Source organism: Macrotis lagotis, chromosome 4 (assembly GCF_037893015.1).
Source record: "Macrotis lagotis isolate mMagLag1 chromosome 4, bilby.v1.9.chrom.fasta, whole genome shotgun sequence".
NCBI classification, from domain to species: Eukaryota; Metazoa; Chordata; class Mammalia; order Peramelemorphia; family Peramelidae; genus Macrotis; species Macrotis lagotis.
The window spans coordinates 9612586-9634476 of NC_133661.1; the positions used below are offsets into that span (position 1 = coordinate 9612586).

The 21891-nt window shown below is 40.5% G+C and overlaps 1 long non-coding RNA gene across 1 annotated transcript; it reads left to right on the forward strand.

The window, feature by feature from the left end:
* Positions 1-106: 106 nt before the first annotated feature.
* On the forward strand, positions 107-16153 carry LOC141522961 (uncharacterized). The gene is made up of 3 exons (XR_012478272.1): positions 107-299; positions 583-673; positions 15993-16153. It is a non-coding gene; the product is annotated as an uncharacterized LOC141522961 (long non-coding RNA).
* Positions 16154-21891: the final 5738 nt, after the last annotated feature.

The window sequence follows — 21891 nt, forward strand, 5'->3', positions numbered from 1 at the left end:
TGGATGTCTCATCAACCTGCTTGGACACTATACTCATTCTTCTACCCTGTGCTCAAGGAACAATATTTGTTGCTATAAAAGTATGACAATTTATGACCCCTCTGAATCCTCTGAGAATGCCTGTGGTTTCTCCAGAAGACCCTGCATTCTTCTCTAGGACTTAATGTCCTTTCCTTTCTATCCACCGTTCCTTGTACATATACTGGACCAGGAAGAGGAATGGACATAAGACCTTCTTGCTCTCTACCATTTCCCTCCCCTTTGCAAGATCAGCAACCATGTCCTGCCCACCATGAATGGTTATGCTCCTTGTATCTGTCTTGGGCTTTCTCTTTTTCCTTGGTACACTCTCAGTAATCACAGCAATCAGGAATTCAATGATCTCTTTGGGTGGAATTCATGTCATTGTGACAAACCCTAGTCTTCTTCCTGAGCTTCTGGGCTCCTAGTAGTGCAAAACCGATTGTCTATTGGACATTTATAACAGGATGTTTCAAGGGCATCTAGGCTTCAACATAGCTAAAATAGAATTCACCTTCACCCCTAAATTCAGTCTGACTTTGAACTTTCTTATTCCTGCAGAGGGCACCACCACCCTTCCAGATACCCAGGCTCACAATTTCAGGGGAAACCTGGGCTCCTTACTCTCACCAGTACCAACCAATCTGATCAGGTGGGTATTCTACCTCCCTCTTATATCTTGCATTCATCCCCTTCTCTCTCTATACCCACACTTCCTGTTGTTCAGTCCCTCATCACCCCTTGACCAGACTACAGCCATAGTCTCCAAATATTCTCTCTGCTGCCAGTCTCTTCTGTCTCTTCAATTTCTGGCCCAGGTCAGATGCCAAATTAAGATTCCTAGAGGTCACAGCCTTTGAAATGTTTTCCTGGTTGTTCCAGTTATTTATGTCCTCCTGGTCTTGAAATCATCTGCAGAAGGAGATGCTGTAACCCCTACACTCCAGGAAAGTGTATTGACTCCTCATTGTTCCTGTGATAAAATAGAAACTCTCCTGGTTTGTCCTTCAAGTCCTTCACAGTCTATCTCCGATCTGCCTTTTGGTCATGATTAAGCGTTATTCTGTCCTATGCCTGCTACTTTCTGACCAAAGTGGCTTCCTAGCTAGTTCCCAGACACAGCAGCCCATCTCCCACTTTTGGGTTTTTGGACTGTTGCCTCCTGTTGAAATATTCTTCTTTGTCATCTCTGCCTTTCTGAAGACTCCAGGTCCCTTCAAGGCTCTGCTCAAGGTCAAAGCCCTTCAAGAGTTCTTCCTTGATTTCCCCAGTTATTAATGTTTCTCTACTGCCATGACTTGATGTTCATTTTGCATGTAATTTCTATTTCAACCCATTCTCCCTCTAGGCAGAATGTAAGCTGCCTGAGGCAGAGATTGTTTTGTTTTGTACTACTTCCCCTATAGCACACTGTCCAGCCCCCAGTGGACAGTCAATAAATGCTTGCCCATGATAGTCTCTCTGACTGAATTTCCAAGGTGGGGAAGGCTCCACCCACCTCTTCACCATATTTTTTTGTGTGAAAAGCACCATGGAGAGCAGCCAGTAGGAGTGCTTAGTGCGGAGGAGGAGGAGGAACAAACAGATGCCCCAAATGATCCAGTGAGCCCAGGCTCTCCATATGTTCTGGGAAGTTCAAGGGAGTCTGGGAGCTGTTATGGCAACAAGATCTCTCTGCTCCTCTGAGTCATTGCCTTCTCCAAGGGGATGATGCTGGGATGCAGGAACCACAGTCCTGACCCAAGCCAGAGCCCTCTTGGGCTGTCACTGATGAACTCACGATTTTCCCTGGGGACCCTGGGGTTGGCCCCCAGCAACCCCATGGAGGGACATTGGAACCCCTCACTGGCAAGCTCCTTCCGGTTCAATGTCTCCAGCAGGAGATGCAGCATTGGAAGTGTGAAATGTTATGCATTTTCTTTATGTGTACCTATCAAAACAAGAGAAAACAGCTCATTTGCCGCAGAGTGTTTAAGTAAACACATTACAGAGACACCAAAATAATCCCCCAAATATTAAAAAACAAATCAACCCCCTGTCAACGTTTGACTCACTGGAAAAATGCAATGAAGATTAAAGTAATTCACTCACTTGACTGTGGATCTGATGATTGTGAATTGCTTTGGCATCACCCAGGGTTTCTTCCAAAGAAAACTTAAAAGTGTAACCAAGAACAACTGACTCCGGAGTTGGGAGACCCTTCTAGAGTACCTGCTCTCATATTCACTGGTTGGCTGACCTTGATCAAGAGATTTTGCCTTTTTTTGGCCTCAGTTTCCTCATCTGCCAAATGAGGTTAATAAAACATGCAACATTAATTTTCCAAAATTGTTGCAAAGAAACAATTTGTCAATTTGCCCTCCCTATGAGAATGAGTGTTGTCATTTCTGCTCCCCCCCTGAAAAATATTTCCAAATCATTATTTTCTACTTCTATAAGATTTGTTCAGATTCTTAGAGTATTCATCAACTTGAACCTCAATGACTATTTCTGCCTTATAAATGTTGTCCACTTATATAGGTGAGACAGTTACGATTGTACTTCCCAGAACAGCAGTCAAATAGATTACATCCTCAAATTGGGCAGGAACCTAGGCATTTTTAAAAAAATGCAAATTGCCCCTTGACCTCAAATAGACTTACTATCTCCAGTGTGGTTGGTCATATCTGATATTCCATTGATGAAACTAATATTGGGATGAGTTATTCTATGTCTAGCTAACATATTAACCAGAAAGAGAAAGACCACCATGATTCTGATGGGTTTGGTTGGAAGAGGAACTAGCTTTGCTATGTTGGTCCCAAAGAACAGAATTAGAAGCAGGGAGAGAAAGCTGGATGGGGGGGAAATTTAGACTAATTTTAGGAAAATTCTTCTCTTTTATTTAGAAAAATAACTTCTTAATAATGAACCCTTTCCAAAGGAAAGAGTGAGATGTCTCAGGAAGGAGCAGGTTCCACCCAGATCTGGAGTTCTTTGACTTTTTTATGTCATGAACTCTTTTTTTTTTGCCAATTGAAATTTTATGTTATTTCTCCAGTTACATGCAAAGATAGTTTATCAATATTCATCCATTTGCAAGTTTCCACATTTTTCTACTACCCTCCCCTCTTCCCATGCCAGTGAAGAATCTGGTAAATGTTGTACATTTACGATCATTCTTAACCTATTTCCATATTAGTCGTGTTGTGAAAGAGGAATTAGAACTAAGGGGAAAGAAAAAAAAATCATGAGAAAGGAAGGAGAGATACAAAAGAAAATTTTTAAAAAGTGAAATAGTATGCTCTGTTCTGCATTCAGAAAGATGTTATTCTCCATAACAGATCTCTCAGGGTTGTTCTTTCTCTCTGAACTGCTGAGAGGAACTGTATCCCTTATAGCTGATCTTCTCACAATGTTTTTTTTTTAATTTAAGGCAATGGGGTTAAGTGACTTGCCCAAGGCCACACAGCTAGGTAATTATTAAGTGTCTGAGGCTGGATTTGAATTTAGGTCCTCCTGACTCCAGGGCTGGTACTCTATCTAATGAGACACCTAGCTGTCCCCTCACAATGTTTTTAATGTGTACAATGTTCTCTTGGTTCTGCTTACTTCACTCAGCATCAATTCATATAAATCTTTCCATGCTTCTCTAAAGTCCAACCAGTCATAATTTCTTTTTTCTTTTTTCTTTTTTTGTAAGGCAATGGGATTAAGTGGCTTGCCCAAGGCCACACAGCTATGTAAATTATTAAGTGTCTGAGGTTGGATTTGAACTCAGGTACTCCTAATTCCAGGGTTGGTGCTCTATCCACTGCACCACCTAGCTGCCCCCCAGTCGTGGTTTCTTAAAGACCAATAGTACTCTTTAACAATCATATATCATAACTTGTTCAGTTATTCTTCAGTTGATAGGCATCCCCTCAATTTCTAATTCTTTGTTATTATAAAAAAGAGCCGCTATTACTGTTTTCCCCATTTTTTTTTTTTTTATGATTTCTTTGGAATAATAGTAGTATTGCTGGATCAAAGGATAGAAAGAGTTATATTACACTTTAAGCATAATTCTAGATTGCTCTCCAGAATGGCTACATCAGTTCACAACTCCACTAACTGCATTAATGTCCCAATTTTCCCATATCCTCTCCAACATTGATCATTTTCCTTTTTGGTCATCTTAACCAATAGGATATGTGAGGGCTGATATCTCAGAGTTGTTTTAATTTTCATTTCTTTAGTTAATAATGATCTGGAACAGTTTTTCATATGACCATAAATAGCTTTAATTTCTTCTTCTGAAAATTGCTTGTTCATATCCTTTTATCAACTGGGGGGTTGGCCATTATCAGCTGGGGGATGACTTGTAATCTTATAAATTTTATTTCGTCCTCTATGTATTTTAGAAATTAGTCCTTTATCAGAAATACTAGATGAGAAAATTGTGTCCCAGCTTTCTGCATCCCTTCTGATCTTGACTGCATTGATTTTACTAGTGCAAAAACTTTTAAATTTGATAGAATCAAAATAATCCATTTTTCAATTTAAAATGCAATCTATTTAATGTTTGGTCATAAATTTTTCTCCTTTCTTTAGATCTGACAAATAAAGTATTTCTTGATCTCTTAATTGGTCCATGCTATTGCCCTTCACGCCTAAATCCTAGACCCATTTTGACCTTATTTTGATATAGGCTGTGAGATGTGGATCTCTGCCTAGTTTTTGTCAATCTATTTTCCAGTTTTCCCAATGTTTGTCAAATAGTGAGTTCTTCTCCAAGAAGCTAATATCTTTGGGTTTGTCAAACAGTAGATTACTGTAGTCATTTACTCCTCTAATGCACTGGTTAGAACCCTTTTTGCTGCCTGCAGACCTTTATTCAGAATAATCTTTTAAGTTGTGTAAAATAGAACCCATAGGTTTCCAAAGGAATTTTTGTCCATTGAAATAGATCAATTAAAAATCTTTTTTTTTAAGATTTATGGACTCCAGGTTAAGAATTCCTGCATAGATGGGAATCTTTTCTTTTCTTTTCTTCCTCTCCTTCATCTTCTCCTTCTCCTCCTCCTCCTCCTCCTCCTGCTTTTTGTTTTTTGCAAAGTAATGGGGTTAAGTGACTTGCCCAAGGTCACATAGCTAGCAAGTATCAAATGTCTGAGGTTGAATTTGAACTCAAGTCCTCCTGACTCCATGGTCTGAGCTCTATCTATTATACCACCCAACTGGTCCTGCCTCATATTTCTTATAGAACAATAGTAGTCCATCACACTCATATATCACAATTTATTCAGCCATTCACCAATTGATGGTCATCCTTTCAATTTCCCATTGTTTTGGAATTTGTCATTATAACACAAATCCTCTTGAGGAAAAAAGGGCTGAATTGGGGTGGAGAAAACTTCGATGCAAACCCTGCCCTCCCATTTCACCTTTGCTTGGTTCTTGGTTCTTCCTCTGTAAATGTGTGTATGTTGCGGTGGGTGGAGAGGAAGCACTGGAGTGTGTGGAGTCAATGACTTCTGAGGTTGCTCTACCTGCTCTAACATTGGAATTCTAAGATTCCCCCAAATCTGATGAATATTAAAAATTATAATGAGTCAGATGGGACTCAAGGGTAAGGAACAGCAAAGATTCTTGACTAGACATTTAAACAGAGACATGTAAAAGCCGGGGGCGACCTTTCCTTCTTTTCTCTCCCCTCATTAAGTCTTACAGATTTTATTTCTGGCACCTTGAGTTGAGTATCTGCAGGGCTTTTCCTGGATTTTCAGACTAGTTCTCATCTGCAGATTTATGAGTCTCCCTTAGCCTCCTTTCCTTTAAGTGACCGGATAGGGATAAATCCTTCTCTCAAAATGCTTTTTTTCTTCCTTCACATTTGAACCTCAAAAATGAAGGCGCTCCTTGCCAAAGGAATAGTTTAGGGCCTCCTGGAAGACCCCCTCAGAGGGAATTAATGACCCCCATAAAACATTGTCTCGCCTTATGGCTTAATTAATCAGGGACAGCTGGCCCCAGGACACTTGGACTGGCTTTTGTTTCAACTGTGCCTTCCTCTCCATGGTGGACAACTCAGGTAGAGTTGAATTCATTTATGGGAAAGTCCAAAGTTAATAAAAGAAATTTCATTTCCTGGTTCCCTGAAGTCTCTGGGGCTTAAAACACAATTTACTGATGCTTCTAGGAGCAGTATTTTTTTTTTAAAGATCATGCAAATAGCTCACTATCGTATTTCATTGTTCTTGAAAATTAATCAGGAAAACATTTTTAAAAGCACACATAAATACTATTTCCTAAGAGGGGGAAAAAACTATCTTGAAGTCTCTAACATAGATTTGGAAGGTCTTGTTTCTGAGCCCAACAGAGACATTTCCTGTCCAGTCGCAGTCTGGCTGAACCTTTGCTTCTCCATCTACAAAGTGAAAATAAAATATTTTGGGTCCATACTCTGAAGGAATATTGGGAAGTTCAACCAAGAGAATACATGGAAAAGCCCTTCGTAGATGGCAAGATGTCATGTACATGTCACTGTCACCATTCTCGTTATTATTAAATGCCTTTTCTTTCTATCTGGATGCTTGGAGGAACATAGACCCAACCCAAAGAAACAAACAGCCACTTCGCTAATTTTTTCCATCACTTAGATTGGTTTGTTCACATTAAGTAGTTTCCATACAGATGAAGTAAAATGGAGAGGTGGAGTGATTTTATTACTACCTAATCTGGGCCCTCTATTAAAAATACAGTTTTAGCTCTATTAAGGAAAACTATCAGAAGTTTCAGGTGGGCTATCTGTATCGGTCAGATCTAATGCTGGGGGAATGCTTTACTTGACCCGTGTAGACACAGCTTGGTGGGATTTAGATTCAGTGGAGCAGAGCCATCCCTAATTCGTTTCAAACATAATAAATGTTGGTTTTATTTCTGGCTACCTGAAGGAATGAATGACTGGATGGATGGATAGATGGGTAAATGAATGAATCTTAAATTATGAGTTGAACTAATCAATGTGATCTTTGCACTGAGTGGGGGATTAGAGTGATTGAAACTGTCCAGTATGTTGGAGGAGGGCTAATCTATTTGGACAGCTAATCCACTGGAAAAGGAAATGGCAAACCACTCCAACATCTTTATCAAGAAAACCCCGTGGGCAGGATGATCCTTGGATCACGAAGAGTTGGACACAACTGAACAACCCAACAGCCGTTTATTTGGCAGCAAGTGATGACTGGAGACATCTGTAGTCTTGCATGGAGATTCAAACTTAGGAGAGGGTCTCAAAAAAAAAAAACCCCAAACTTTGTTTCAATAGATGTTGTTAGAGATAATTTCTACCTGATCTTACTGAAATGTGCCACAAGATGGCAGGTGTAGACGCTGTGTACATCCAAGGAATCGGCAGCCAAACTATTTGCTCCTTTGGATGGTTTGCGATAGGATTTTGCAGACAGATCCCAGTCTCTTGTGTCAAAATCTTTTCACTTGGCTCCTATTTTTGTCTCGTCTTCTTCAGATTCCCAGTTAATCTCTGACCTTTAACTGAGTACACATTTCAGCAGCAACAATTCAAAAATCCAAGCAGCACTTCTCTCCACCCACATACACTAGGATCGACACCCCAAATCTGAGGTAATTTAGTTGTGCCATAATATTTCTATTTATCACAAAACACATTTCATAGACACACCCTCCGTTTTATTGCTAAAAATGCCATACTGCTTTTAAAAATGCTAGTGGGCTCAATGCCCCAGCCTCTTTGATCACTACCCAAGTGTTTCTCCACCACTTATCGAATCCCATTTGTTTTAGAATGGATTGAATAATGTTTCATTATTTCATAATGAGCTAAGCAAAATTGCTTTTAAAAAAGGAGACATTCTGTATCTTTTCCTGTTGCTTAGAATATTCTCATTATATTTAATGTCAGTATAAACTCTGAGGTAGAAGGGACTTGAGACATCAGTAAGTTTAGCCCCTCCATTTTAGATGAGGAAATTGAGGACCAGAGAGGGCAGGCCACTTGCCCAAAGCTGCCCAGGCAGGAAGAAGAGCTAGATTCTCATCCCATCTGCTCCCCCAAATGCTAAGTCATGGAATCCTCCGTTCCAGCATCAAGGTCAACTGGTTTGTTGATTTGTAGTTTCCAGTTCTTAGAACTGTTCCCCCAAAGACACCGACATGCTCTTTTTAAATGGGAGCTTTAACCACGACTGTGCACAATCTCCTCAAAATGTTTCCAGTAAAAAAAGGAGAGGAGGGCAGCATGTTGTAGCGGTTGCCACGCTGAGCTTAATGTTGGGCAGAATCAATTCAAGGTCTATTCTGTCAAGAATATAGCAGCTGTGAGGTGTCATCTCCCCTCTCTGAGATTCTGGCAGCCCTCTAGGACTTGACTTCTTGAAGGCGATCTGCCTGGCAGAGGGACTTTCCACAATGTGAGTTCCCCTACTCTGATGAAATCACGGAGCCTTCAATTCAGTTTAAGTCTAAAAGGATTTATTAAGTGTTTACTGTTTTACATGTGCTGAGTGAGTCACTGAGGATCAAAGATGGAGAGCTGGGAGGGGCCTCAGACCTAACTTAGCCCCCTTAGTTTATCCAGGATGAAACTGAAGCCCAGGAGGCCAAAGGACTGAGGTTTAGAAAGAAGTGATGCTGGATTACAGAGCCGAGGCTTTAGTCAGATTGAATTGTAGAGGTTCTTTGGTTCAATGTCCCCTCTCCCCCCGCTCATTTCATAGAGGAGGAAACTGGGTCCCACAGAGGGAAAGGGGCCTCTTGAAAGTTGTGTCAGCTGGTATGATCAAAATCAACAGAAGATCCTTGAATCTGGAGCCTTTCCATTGGACCACAATTACTCACAGAGCAACCCAAATGAGGTCCAGAGGTTAAACAATTTGTCTAAAGAAAATATACAGTTCACCCAAACTAACAAACTCTTCAGTTGAGTCTGACATTGAATACAAGATTCAACACCCATAATTAATAGGTAGTGAGTAGGAGAATCAAGATTTGAACTCAGGTCTTTAGATACCAGATTTAGCTTACTTTCCCCCCCCCCACCTCTTTCTTCTTATTTTTCTTGTTCCTCTTTTTTCTTCTTCTTGTTCTTGTTTCATCTCCTCCTCCTCCTCCTCCTCCTCCTCCTCCTCCTCCTCCTCCTCCTCCTCCTCCTCCTCCTCCTCTCTTCCTGCCCTCAAGGAGCCCAAACCATAAACACATTAATACCATATATTTCACAGTATGTTGCATACTTTAATGGGTTTCATTTCCAATCCTTCCTGGCCTTGTCCTTCTGGTCAAAATTTTCAATTTATCTTCTGTTTCTCCATTCAGATTTGTGCCACCTTGACTACCATCTTCTCCTTGCCACCTTTAAGGCCTGGTCACTCCTTCAGCTAACCTCCTTCACAGCCACTCCCAAACTGCCAAAGCCGGCAGTGATTGAATACACTGTAAAGTCCTGGATTGGCTTCATCCTTGTCCTAATTGTGGCATGGCAAGTCCCATTAGTCATTATTAAAAAAATGGATTTAACTTTAAACTTAACTTGTTAAAAACACATAAACTACCCACTATGTCTAAGTCACAGAACCAATCTCTTCTGTACTTGCCTTCTCTACATTATGTTGTCCCAATTTTGTGGGTCTACTTTATTGTCCCATTTGAAGATGAATTGAGCTTCCAGGTATCTTCATATTTTTCCTGTCAATCTGATTCCATTATAGTATTCCATTTTGCCAATACTGAGCCCTAAGGCCCTCCCCCTGTGCCCTCCAATCATCCTATCTTAATTCCTCCAGGAATTCTATTCCATCCTCTTTCATGCTTTGAAACAAATTTACTTATCTTTAGTGTCTACATCACCTTCATTTCCAGATATCTCCCTATCCCATTCACTTCCCAAAGCTAATGAATACTTAACCAAAAAAAGAAAAAAGAATACAAGACTCAACACCCATAATAAAATTCTAATTATAAAATGCTTAGCTCAGTGCTTGGTCCTGATCCACGTCTGACCAATGAATCGGGATGGGTCTGGAAGAGAAATTAGCACAACCCCCCCCCCCCTTCACTCAAATCCAGTTCATGTGTTTGTCATAGCATCGCCTTCCTGATGCCATGATATTCTCCATAATTGAAAGTCAAATCTCAATCAATCAAGCACCATATAAATGTTAGTAATTTTTATGATTATTAGTCTGATCTCTACAAAGAAGGGAGAGAGAATTTTTTCATCTTTTTTTTCTGAAAATGAGCCTGGTCTCCTAATTAGGCAGTGTTCAGGTTTTGTGGTTTCTCTATTTTTACTCTTCAACAGTCCATTTGAGTCTTTCCAATCTTTCTTGTGTTTGTCACATTTATCATTTCTACAGACACGGTGATATTTCATCACATTCATGTACCACACTTGCTTAACCATTTTGCAGTCAATGGACATTTATCTTGTTTCCAGAACCTTATTACCACAAAAATGTGCTGAAAAGAATATTTTGGTATTGGGGGGGGGAACTGTCTTTTTGACTTCAATCTCTTTGGGATATTTGTCTAAGGGTGGGCTGTCTGCTTCCAATAAATAGGTATTAATTAAGTACTTCCTTTGTAACTCTCTCTCTCTCTCTCTCTCTCTCTCTCTCTCTCTCTCTCTCTCCAACTTTGATTAAATGACTTGCCTGGGTTCATGTAGCTAGGCAGCGTCTAAGGCCAAATTTGAACTCAGGTCCATTTGACTCCAGAGACAATGTGCCATCTGATTGCACCATCTCATTATCTCTCTCTCTTTTTATTCTTTAATTAAAGGTTTTATTTATTTTGTGTTTTACAATTTTCCCCTCTAATCTTACTTCCCTACCCCACCCCCCACAGAAAGCAATTTGTCAGTCTTTACATCATTTCCATGTTGTACATTGATCCAAATTGAGTGTGATGCATCTCATTATCTCTTAAAGCAGTCATTCTAATTCCTTCTCCTGCAGGGCCAAAGTACCAGAAAGAATAGCTTAGATTTGATCTATATTTGCTCCTTTAAGTTCCTGTGATCTGGCTTCTATCCCCATCAACCCAAAGCAGCTGCTTTCTCATTCTTGTTCTTACAAATGACCTTATGACTAAAGTCATTGACTATTTTTTGCAATTTTCATTCACTTTGGCCTCTCTGTGGCATTGAATTCTGTGAACTAATTCCTTATGATGTTCCTTTAACAAATGTAGTTTAGAGATCCAGTTAGGATTTGTTATAGTATATGGTGTGAGAAGCCCCTCTAATCCCATTTGTTGTCGTGCTGCTATCCAATTTACCCAGCAGTTTTTATTAAATAACAATTTCCTTTCCCAGAGTTTTGTGAAGCTAGACTGATCAGATACTTGTCTATGTCTTTATTGTCATTTCTGTTTTATGGTCTCTGTACCATAAATCTAGTTCTTTTTTTTTTTTTTAGATTTTTCAAGGCAATGGGGCTAAGTGATTTGCCCAAGGCCACACAACTAGGTAATTATTAAGTGTCTGAGGTCACATTCAAACTCAGGTACTCAAGACTCCAGAGCCAGTGCTCTATCCACTGTGTCACCTAGCTGCCCCTATAAATCTAGTTCTAAAAAAAAAAACCCAGATAATTTTAGAAACTTTTCATTGTAATTTGAAATTGTACAATGGAAGTGCCCCTACTTCCTTTCCCCTACAATTCCCCTGTGTATTCTTATCCACTTATTCACCCCATAGATGTTTTAAATGACTTTACTAGCCCATTGGATTTTTTTTTATTTGTATGGCATTTAATCTTTGAATTAATTTACACCTCACTGCCATCTTTGCTTTATTGTCTTGATCTAGTTATGAACATTGGCTATGTCTCTATTATTTATTACTTTCTTTATTTTGGTTAAATTAGTTTCAAGGATTATATATTTTAGTATGTTAATCATCAAGTATCTGAATAGATTTTGTCATCAATTCAATTCAATTCAACAAGGATCTCTTAAGCATTTATTCTGCCTATAACATATGTGAACTTTTTTTTTTTCCTCTCCTCTCCAACTGGTTTCTGTTGGTGATTTATAGAAAAGCTGGTGATTTTTTTGTGGGTTTATCTTCTGTCTCACTTTGTTGCTAGAGCCATTTGTTATATTGATTCATTTTTCTCACTGAGCCTCCTGGGTTCTCTAAATATACCATAATACCACTTATAGATAAAAATGCTTCAGCTTTCTTTTTGTTTGAGCCGATTCCTTGAATTGCTCTGTCTTGGTTTATTGATCTAACTAGCATTTCTGAAACTATGCGTCGTAGAAACTCTAGAACTTGAGATGTCGGCGAAATCAGTCGAGTGTTGTATGTGAGTGTATATGTGTTTACACATGACTAAGTGTTAACTTACAAACCAAACACCCGCCAGAGCTACTCTCAAGCGGAAAATATGAAGTAACATATTCATATGAATTTAAACAACCTACAGTTTAATTCCTCATTAAAATTTGGAAAAAAGCTGTTGGTGTCAATAGCTTTCCCATCCTACTCCCTCCTCTCGCTCCCAGTCTTTTCTCCAGGTTAAATATCTCCAATTCTATATATAGTTGAGTCAACATATTTTTCTTCTGACATTTTTACTCTGTTTCTTTTAATCCATAATATATTTTTAATCACTGAGGAATTATTCCTTGGTTTATTCATTTCTTTGAATGAATGACTAAATGAATGAAAACAGATTTATTAAGAGCTTATTTATGTAGTGAGCTGAGAATGGAAACCCAAAACGTCCTATTTCTGAGTCTCAATGAGCTCACATTCAGACAGGAGACAGCACCATAGAAAGATTGCTTAGGCCAGAGAGAGGTCTTCGGGTTTGAGAAGTTACGGGGGTGATGAAGGGAATCAGAGAGGGATAAGGGATCGATTGTTACATTTTAGTTATTTTGAATCATTTGCAATTTTTCTTGTGTTTTTTTCCTTCTTTCGCTTCTTTGGGTTATTTCATTTTCCACTTATCACAGTCACTATGGTCAAGATACTCACCTGCCATTGGAGATTCAGATGCCAAAATGAAAGACCTAACCTTGAAGTAAGGGAAGGATTCTGGGAAAGACATGAAGAACCAACTTTCAGCAAGTATGGGGTTGGGAAGCAGAAGCTTGAGACTGGTGTCCTTGAAAGTCAAAGTGCTTGGAAGGTTCCATCTGAATGAAGACTGAGACAGAAGCCTGGAGTCAAGGCTGGCTGAAGAATCTGTAAAATTCTCTTGAAGATCCTAGGGAGCTACTCCCGAAGGTTCTGAGCTCATTGCTCTGGTGGGTCTTTGGCTGGCAGGAGGGATGAAGGAGATGCCTTGCCACCCCTCCCTTGATCCTCTTCCTTCCCTTTCTCTTGTTACATGATTCTCTCTTGGCTTCTGAATCAGCACTCTTGTGATTGTCCCCCCCCCCCCAACCCCAATCCCAAACTGCTATTTTCTGTCTCCTTTGTTTATTCCTCCATGTTCTGGACTGAGCTCTCTCCTCTTGTCCCCACCTGCTCCCTCCCATCAATCAATGTCTATTTCCATGATCTATTCTAGGGGAAGCTAGATGATGCAGCACCAGTCCTGGAGTCAGAAGGACCTGAGTTCAAGTCCAGGACTTGGAGCTTACTAGCTATATGACCTTGGGCAAGCCACTTAATCCTGATTGCCACTGGATGTGGTCATTCATCCTGATTCCTATCTGGTCACTGAACTCTCAGATGGCTCTGGAGGAGAAAGCAGGGCTGGTCACTTAGCAGAGCATCCCCTCACTCAAATCCAGTTCACTTGCTTATCAAGGCATCATTTCCCTAATGTCATTGTCTTCTTCAAAAATAAAGGATAAACACCATCCTCATCATCATTTCCATATAGATGACTCCCAAACCCATGATTCTACTGCCACCCTCTCCTGACTGCTCCAGGTCTATATTTTCAAGAACCTTCTGGAGACTAGAACCTCAGAATGGTCAAAACTGAACTCTTCATCTTCCCTTCCCCATCCGCATCCAGTGGACCCCTCATTCTAACTTTTATACTCTGAGCAGCTAGGTAGTATGGGTGGTACTTGGAGTCAGGAAAATCTGAGTTCAAATTATGTTTTAGACACTCACTAACTATGTGTTCCATCTCAGTTATCCTCAGTTTTCATATCTATAAAATGGAAATAATAGTAGCTCTTCAACTCCCAGACTTGTAATGCTTCTTACACATAATAGTTGAAAATAATTTAACAGAAAAAGGAAATAATAAATACTTTGAGACATATCCAGTGTTCATGGGTCAGTCAAGACAATAGAGAAAAGATGGTAGTGAAGTAATTAATTCAATGATTAATTGCAGAACCAATAAAAATCAGATAAGCTAGCTTATGCAATATGTAAATGTTAGCTATTATAATATCACCATCTTCCACCCATTCAGGTTTTTAATCATAGAGTCAAATATGACTTTTCATTCACCTCTCTCACCCTTCTTCTATTCAGTCTGTCTATGAATTCTGTCAGTTCTCCTAAGGGATTGGTCTCCCTCCCCTCTGTCTCCTCTGTTCCACCCTTACCCCACCTATCTTAGTTGAGCTCCTTGTCCATTGCTGTTTAAGCTACTTGAATGCCTTCTTAACTGCTCTTCTTGCCACTAATTTCTTCCTTTTACAATCTATCCTTTATGAACTTCCAAATGATTATTTCTAATACAGTGGGATAGAGATTTACAGCACTTATTCATTCATTCATTCAATCAATATTTCTTAAGTGCCAATGCATGCCAGACATCTGATTAAGGGATAAGGAAACAAAAAGTGGCAAAAGGGGGAGGCTAGGTGGCACAGTGGATAGAGCACCTGTGCTGGAGTCAGGAGTACCTGAGTTCAAATTCAACCTCAGACACTTAATAATGACCTAGCTGTGTGACCTTGGGCAAGTCACTTAACCCCATTGCCTAAAAATTGCCTAAAAATAAAGTGGCAAAAGACAATCCCTATCCTTAGAGAACTTTCAGTCTAATGGAAGAGATAACATACAAATATATACAAAGCAGGTTCTATACAGGTTAAATAGGAAAAAATTACCTGGAATGAAGAGGGATTTGGGAAGACTTTCTGTTGAAAGTGGGATTTTAGTTGGGACTTGAAGCCAGGGAGATAAGTGGTTAGTGCAGAGGAGGAGAGTGTTTCATTATGGGGGACAGTAGGAGAAAATGCTGAGTGCTGAGAACCAGAGTATAAATTTCTGATTCTCCTCCAACCTCCCTTTCCTGCCTTATTTCACGCTGAACCTTCTTCCCTAAACTTCTTTTTCATATGTTCAGATTCTCCCTGAAATAGCAACTGTTTCAATGTTGTTTATAAGAAATTTACTGGTTCCATGGATTCAAGTCTTGAAAGAAATTAGACTAAACAAACCTAAAAAAAAAATACCCGCTCCAAACCAAAAAAAGAAAAAGAAAGAAAAACGTCAATCTAATATAAAATGTATTCATTGTCTTTCCATTTACTGCCTTCAGAAGTATTACTCCAAAAGTCTAACCTGAGCTGATGAGCAAAAATACCAGCCTGGAGCAGTGTTCCCAAGCTGGTACCTTGCAAAAATCAATCTGCAAGGTTGCCTTAAAAAAAGGTTTCTTGGACATACCCCAAATCATGTTGACCAAAGATAATAGAAGGAATCATTGTCTCTCAGGGATGGCAGATTTCTGCCGTGTTTCCTAATCTGTGACAAACTGCTTTGGAAATGACTTTTTTAAAATAAATGTTATGAATGTCATCTCTAGTCCATTTGGCCACATGCACATTTCTGAGACATCCATAGCATTCCTCTAGCACCGATTTATACACATTTGTTCTGAATCAGAATATTTCTGAAGAGCATTTGGCAAAATCAAGTCTAGTGAAGGTGTCCTTCTCATATTTTTTTTTTGCTGACTTTCTAACACAAAAAACTAACATTGGGCTCTCTTGCAAATAGTCATCACTTCCAAACTAATTTTGCTTTGTTTCTGTTGCAGGGTCTTTAAGACATTTAGCACCATTGAGGCAGGAAGGAATACTTGGGAACATATTACTAAAGAGGCTGGATTTCCTTTTGAAGCTCCACCCCAGGACGTGGATGACTTACTCCTGACTCCTTAGCCCTCTTTGTTCCACCTTTTTGGATGGAGATCTTTACAACATCAGCCATGAGGCTGGAATACAAAATGGCAGTTGAAATTAAAAACAGGCTCACAAAGAAACTTCTCTCATCACTTTTTTTTTCGGTCTGACTTTAAATATGACAAAGATATTAACAGTCCAATGGTTTATTGATCAGTAAAACCGGAGTATTGAATAGTGAGCTGACTGAGACTGCAGAGCTCCTACTTGCCTTTAGATTATAAGCAGCTTAATTTGCTAACTGACCAGGACCCACGTGTACCCCAGGCTGACAAGACTGAGTGTTGAAGGAAAACAGACTCACGAATCAGGAAATCTGGCTTTTGTTTCCAGATTGAGATGCCCCAAGTTCATATTTATGGATGTATAACAGAGTTGCCTATATTTTTAATCTTTCCTCCTCCAGCTTCCTACTCCTATCAGAAATGGAACTGAATAATGGGCATGGGGTGGTTAGAACTCTGGACCACAGTGCCAGGATGGGGGAGGAGACTTCTTGGGAAGGAAGGGGGTGGTTTTTCCTCCTGGTGGCAACTGCCATCCCTGATCTCATTGGGTTATCTTCTGCGGATTGACTCAGCCAGTTGCACAAATCCTACACCCTCTCTTGGTTAGCCAGTTCTCTCATTAGACAAACTTTACTCATTGTTGCTTTGGTGGTCTGGCACGGAGGGGGTGCCACAGTACACAGAACATTGGACCTGGATCTGAGTTCAAATTCAGCTTCAGATGCTTACTAGCTGGGGGACCCTAAGCAAGTTGCTTAACCCCTGTCCACCTCAGTTTCCTCTTTTTAAAATGAGAATAATACCAGCTCCTACCTCTCAGGCAGGAGAGAATCTGAGAATCAGATCAGATAATAAAGTCCTTGGTGGAGTACCTATGCCCAGTAAGATATACATACATATATATATATATATATATATATATATATATATATATATATATATATATATATACTAGTCTTATTACCCCTTGGGTACCACCCTTCTCCCTAGGTCTTGTGCCTAGACAAGGGGATGCCCAGCCCCTCTATAGGCACACCTACTCATGCTGCCAGACTGTCTCTAGTATTACTGGCCTCACTCCCCCCTCTCACATTCGAATCAACCCATCTCAGGACCAACAGTTCCTTGTGATAACTATGAAGATGGCACCAAATGGAAGAAATGACTTCCTTCAACTGCATGCATACTTGTCAAAGACCAGCTGCGACCCAGAGATTAAAAAAACCAAACAGACCCTGTTCTAAGGGCACTTATACTCTCCCTGCAGTGGACCGGGAGATAACATATATGGAATATTAAATACAGACCAGAGATAAGGTAACTAAGACTTTTAGAAACTTCAAGGTCACTTGTGTTGAACTTGAATCTGAGTCCCATCTCTGATACTAGCTGCATGTTATCTTGTTCCAGGCACTTGCCCTCCTTAGGTCCCTGTTTTCTCCTTTGTAAAATGGGCAGGTTGGTCTAAATGATCCCTGATGCCCCTTCCAGTGCTGGCATCCTCTGACTACATTTGGTGAAAAATATTAATCCAAGGCAAGGTGAGGTTGGAAGAGCATGGAGGAAGCTTCACCCACTGATGCTTGGAGGTGCTCTCATTCTGCCAGTGTCCTTATTGGCTGCTCCTTCCTCCTCCTCCTCCTCCTCCTCCTCCTCTTCCTTCCTCCCTTCCCTCCCACCCAAATCCGACACTTTCAAACATAATGTGGGAAGGTGAGGGGAACCTGAGCAGGGAGGGAAGAGGGTTGGACATCCCTGGGGAGAGGTAATGCCTTCTAGTCCTTTTATCCTCCCCAAATGAACACTAGAATCAATGTGAGAAACCACATTTTCTGTAAATGTGAAATATTCATTCTTTTTTTTATTAAAAATTTTATTTATTTTGAGTTTTACAATTTCCCCCCAATCTTACTTCTCTCCCCCACCCCCCAACAGAAAGCAATCTGTCAGTCTTTACTTTGTTTTCATGTTGTACATTGATCCAAATTGAGTGTGATGAGAGAGAAATCACATCCTTAAGGAAGAAACATAAAGTGTAAGAGAGAGCAAGATCAGACAATACAATATCTGGTTTTTTTCCCCTAAATTAAAGGGAATAGTCCTTGAACTTTGTTCAAACTCCACAGTTCTTTCTCTGGACACAGATGGCATTCTCCATTGCAGACAGCCCCAAATTGTCCCTGATTGTTGCACTGATGGAATGAGCAAGTCCACCAAGGTTGATCATCGCCCCCATGTTGCTGTTAGAGTGCATGGTGTTTTTCTGGTTCTTCTCATCTCTCTCAGCATCAGTTCATGCAAATCCCTCCAGGCTTCCCTGAATTCCCATCCCTCTTGGTTTCTAATAGAACAATAGTGTTCCATGACATACATAGACCACAGTTTGCTAAGCCATTCCCCAATTGAAGGACATTTACTTGATTTCCAATTCTTTGCCACCATAAACAGGGCTGCTATGAACATTTTTTTTAGGTTTTTTTTTTTGCAAGGCAATGGGGTTAAGTGGCTTGCCCAAGGCCACACAGCTAGGTAATTATTAAGGGTCTGAGACCAGATTTGAACCCAGGCACTCCTGACTCCAGGGCTGGTGTTTTATTCACTGTGCCACCTAGCCGCCCCCTATGAATATTTTTGTACAAGTGATGTTTTTACCCTTTTTCATGATCTCTTCAGGGTATAGACCCAGTATTGGTATTGCTGGATCAAAGGGTATGCCCATTTTTATTGCCCTTTGGATGTAATTCCAAATTTCTCTCCAGAAAGGCTGGATGATTTCACAGCTCCACCAACAATGTAATAGTGTCCCAGATTTCCCACAACCCTTCCAACAATGATCATTATACTTTCTGGTCATATTGGCCAGTCCGAGACATGTGAGGTGTACTTCAGAGAAGCTTTAATTTTCATTTCTCTAATAAGTAGTGATTTGGAGCAATTTTTCATATGACTATGGATTGCTTTGATCTCCTCATCTGTAAATTGCCTTTGCAAAGCCTTTGACCATTTGTCAACTGGGGAATGGCTTCTTTTTTTTTTTTTAAAATATGACTCAGGGGCGGCTAGGTGGCGCAGTGGATAAAGCACCAGCCCTGGAGTCAGGAGTGCCTGGGTTCAAATCCGGTCTCAGACACTTAATAATTACCTAGCTGTTTCCTTGGGCAAGCCACTTAACCCCATTTGCCTTGCAACCCCCCCCCCCCCATATGACTCAGTTCTCTGTATATTTTAGAAATGAGTCCTTTGTCAGAATCATTAGTTGTAAAGATTGTTTCCCAGTTTACTACATTTGAAATATTCATTCTTTCAATCACCATCAATTGTATCTGTCCTAGGAGCTAGTAAGGAATATACAAAGATGGCTCTCATATAGTCTCTTGTCCTTAGTGGGTGTACTTTGTTGATGTAAGGGCACAAGGCAGATTCTGGTTAAATCCCAAGGATGATATAAATGAAACACCTTGGTTGGTTAGAAGTGAGAGAGATGTTTGAAGCTGAAGTGAAGAAAGGAGGCTGCCTGGAGGAGGTGGCCTTGGAATTGGTCTTGACCCTAAGCTGAGACGTTGAGGAAGGCATTCTAGGTGCAGTGACATGTTCAAGAATTCATGATTGTCCAGCTTGACCAGACCATAAAGTATATGTGATAAGATGTTCAACCCTTGGAAGCACCCTGGAATGTTGGCTCTAGGTCTGTGGGACTTGGGATGCCATTGGAAGTGTACCTATCAAGAGACATTGTCAATGGCTTTGTGAGTACCATCAAGGCGAGGACTGGGACCCCCCTAGACTCAGCATCTCCTCTAGCCCACACGGTGCCCAATCTAGAGACCCATTGCTTCACAAACACTTGTTGGTGCTTTCCCTCTTGGGTTAGAAGGTTCTGACTGGGTGATCATGAAAGAAGCAGGCATGGCCTTGGGGGGCTCCCACTTTGCTCAGGGGGGCCAGGTTCTGCTGCTCTTTTTTCCTTTATTGGGAGCTGAGGTGCTTTTGTCAGGATCCAGAAGAGGAATGACCAAAACGCTACCCAAAGGGTACCCAGAAAAAAGACAACTTTCATTCCAGGGGAGGGAATGGATAGCAACAGTGACAGCATCAGATAACGGAGGCTTGAAGGTTTATAAAACCCATTTGGCACATTTAACATTAGAAACTCAACAACCCTATGGGGTTATGGTTACAGCTATTATTACCTTTATTTTACAGAAGAAAGAACTGAGCTTTAGAGAGATGAGGTGATCTGCCTAGGGCTGCCTAGCTAATGAATGACAGAAGTGGGTTTTAGACATATCATTCTTACCAATTTTAGATCCAACACCCTATTCACATGCCACACGACATTGTACAGACTGTGAACATGTTTCTTCAAAATAATTCATGTCCAAGCCATCCTCAAAAAAAAATCTTTTAAAATCTCTGGGCAAACACTTCACAATATAGGAAATGTTATTTTTTTTAAATTTAGATCATTGATCCACTTGGAATTTACAGTTGTTCAAGGTGTGAGATATAGATTTAATCCCATTTTTACTGTGCTGCTGCTCAATTTTCCCCACAGAGTTTATCGACTGGTGGTTCTTTTACCTAAGGGTTGGTGATTCTGGATTTGTCAAACTACTTTTCCTTTGGTTTCCATCTTGCTTTTCCTTTTCCTGTTGCATTGATTTTTTTCTTTTTTCTTTTTATCCAGTCCTGCTAGTTTTTGATAATTATTGCTCTGTAATGTGATCTGCAATCTGAAGGCAAGTCCTTCACAATGTAATGCTCCTGGCGAAGGCAAGATTCTGTCCTTTAGAATACCGATACAGGTGATTTAAGGTTACTAAAAGCTCGGCCAATCTGAACTCAAAAGGGGCTCCTAGCAGTAAAGGAGGGTTTTTCTGTTTCCACTTTAAAATTTGTCAAGGTTTAACATCCATTCAAGAGTTCACTTCACCCTTCACTGGGTCATTGGTGGTGCAGTGGAGAGAGGACTGGCTTTGGAGTTGAATCCAGTCTCAGACACTTGCCGTTTACTAGCTGTGTGACCTTGGACAAGTCACTTCACCCTGACTGCCTTGCATTCAGGCACATCTCCAGTCCTCCTGATCCATATCTGGCCACTGGACCCAGATGACTCTGGAAGAGAAAGTGAGGCTGGTGACCTAGCAAGGCCCCCCTCACTCCAATCCAATTCATGTGCTTGTCATAGCAGCACCTCCTGATGACATGGTCTTCTGCAAGAACGAAGGACAGGGGCGGCTAGGTGGCACAGTGGATAAAGCACCGGCCCTGGAGTCAGGAGAACCTGGGTTCAAATCCGGTCTCAGACACTCGATAATTACCTAGCTGTGTGGCCTTGGGCAAGCCACTTAACCCCATTTGCCTTACAAAAACCTAAAAAAAAAAAAGAATGACAGACAAAGATTATTATCCAGCCCACCTGATTTCATCTTGCCCACAAAGACAACATGAAAGATTTTTATGAGATCTTTGGCTGAAATCCAGGTTGCTATTTCTAAGGCATCTCTTGGTTGACAGGTCTAGTGAGTGGCCAATCAGAGGCCACCATGCTCCAAGAGGAAGAGTGATGGAACTGGAGTTTTAAAATCCTGTCTCTGCTTTAAGAGCTGTGCCTCAGTTTCTCCATCTATAAAATAAGGATACCAATTCCTGAAATAACTGTTCCCAGGTTTATTGTAAAGTTTTGGTGTTACAATCAATATAAAGTGCCTTACAAACAAAGACTGACACAGATGTAGCAGCTGTG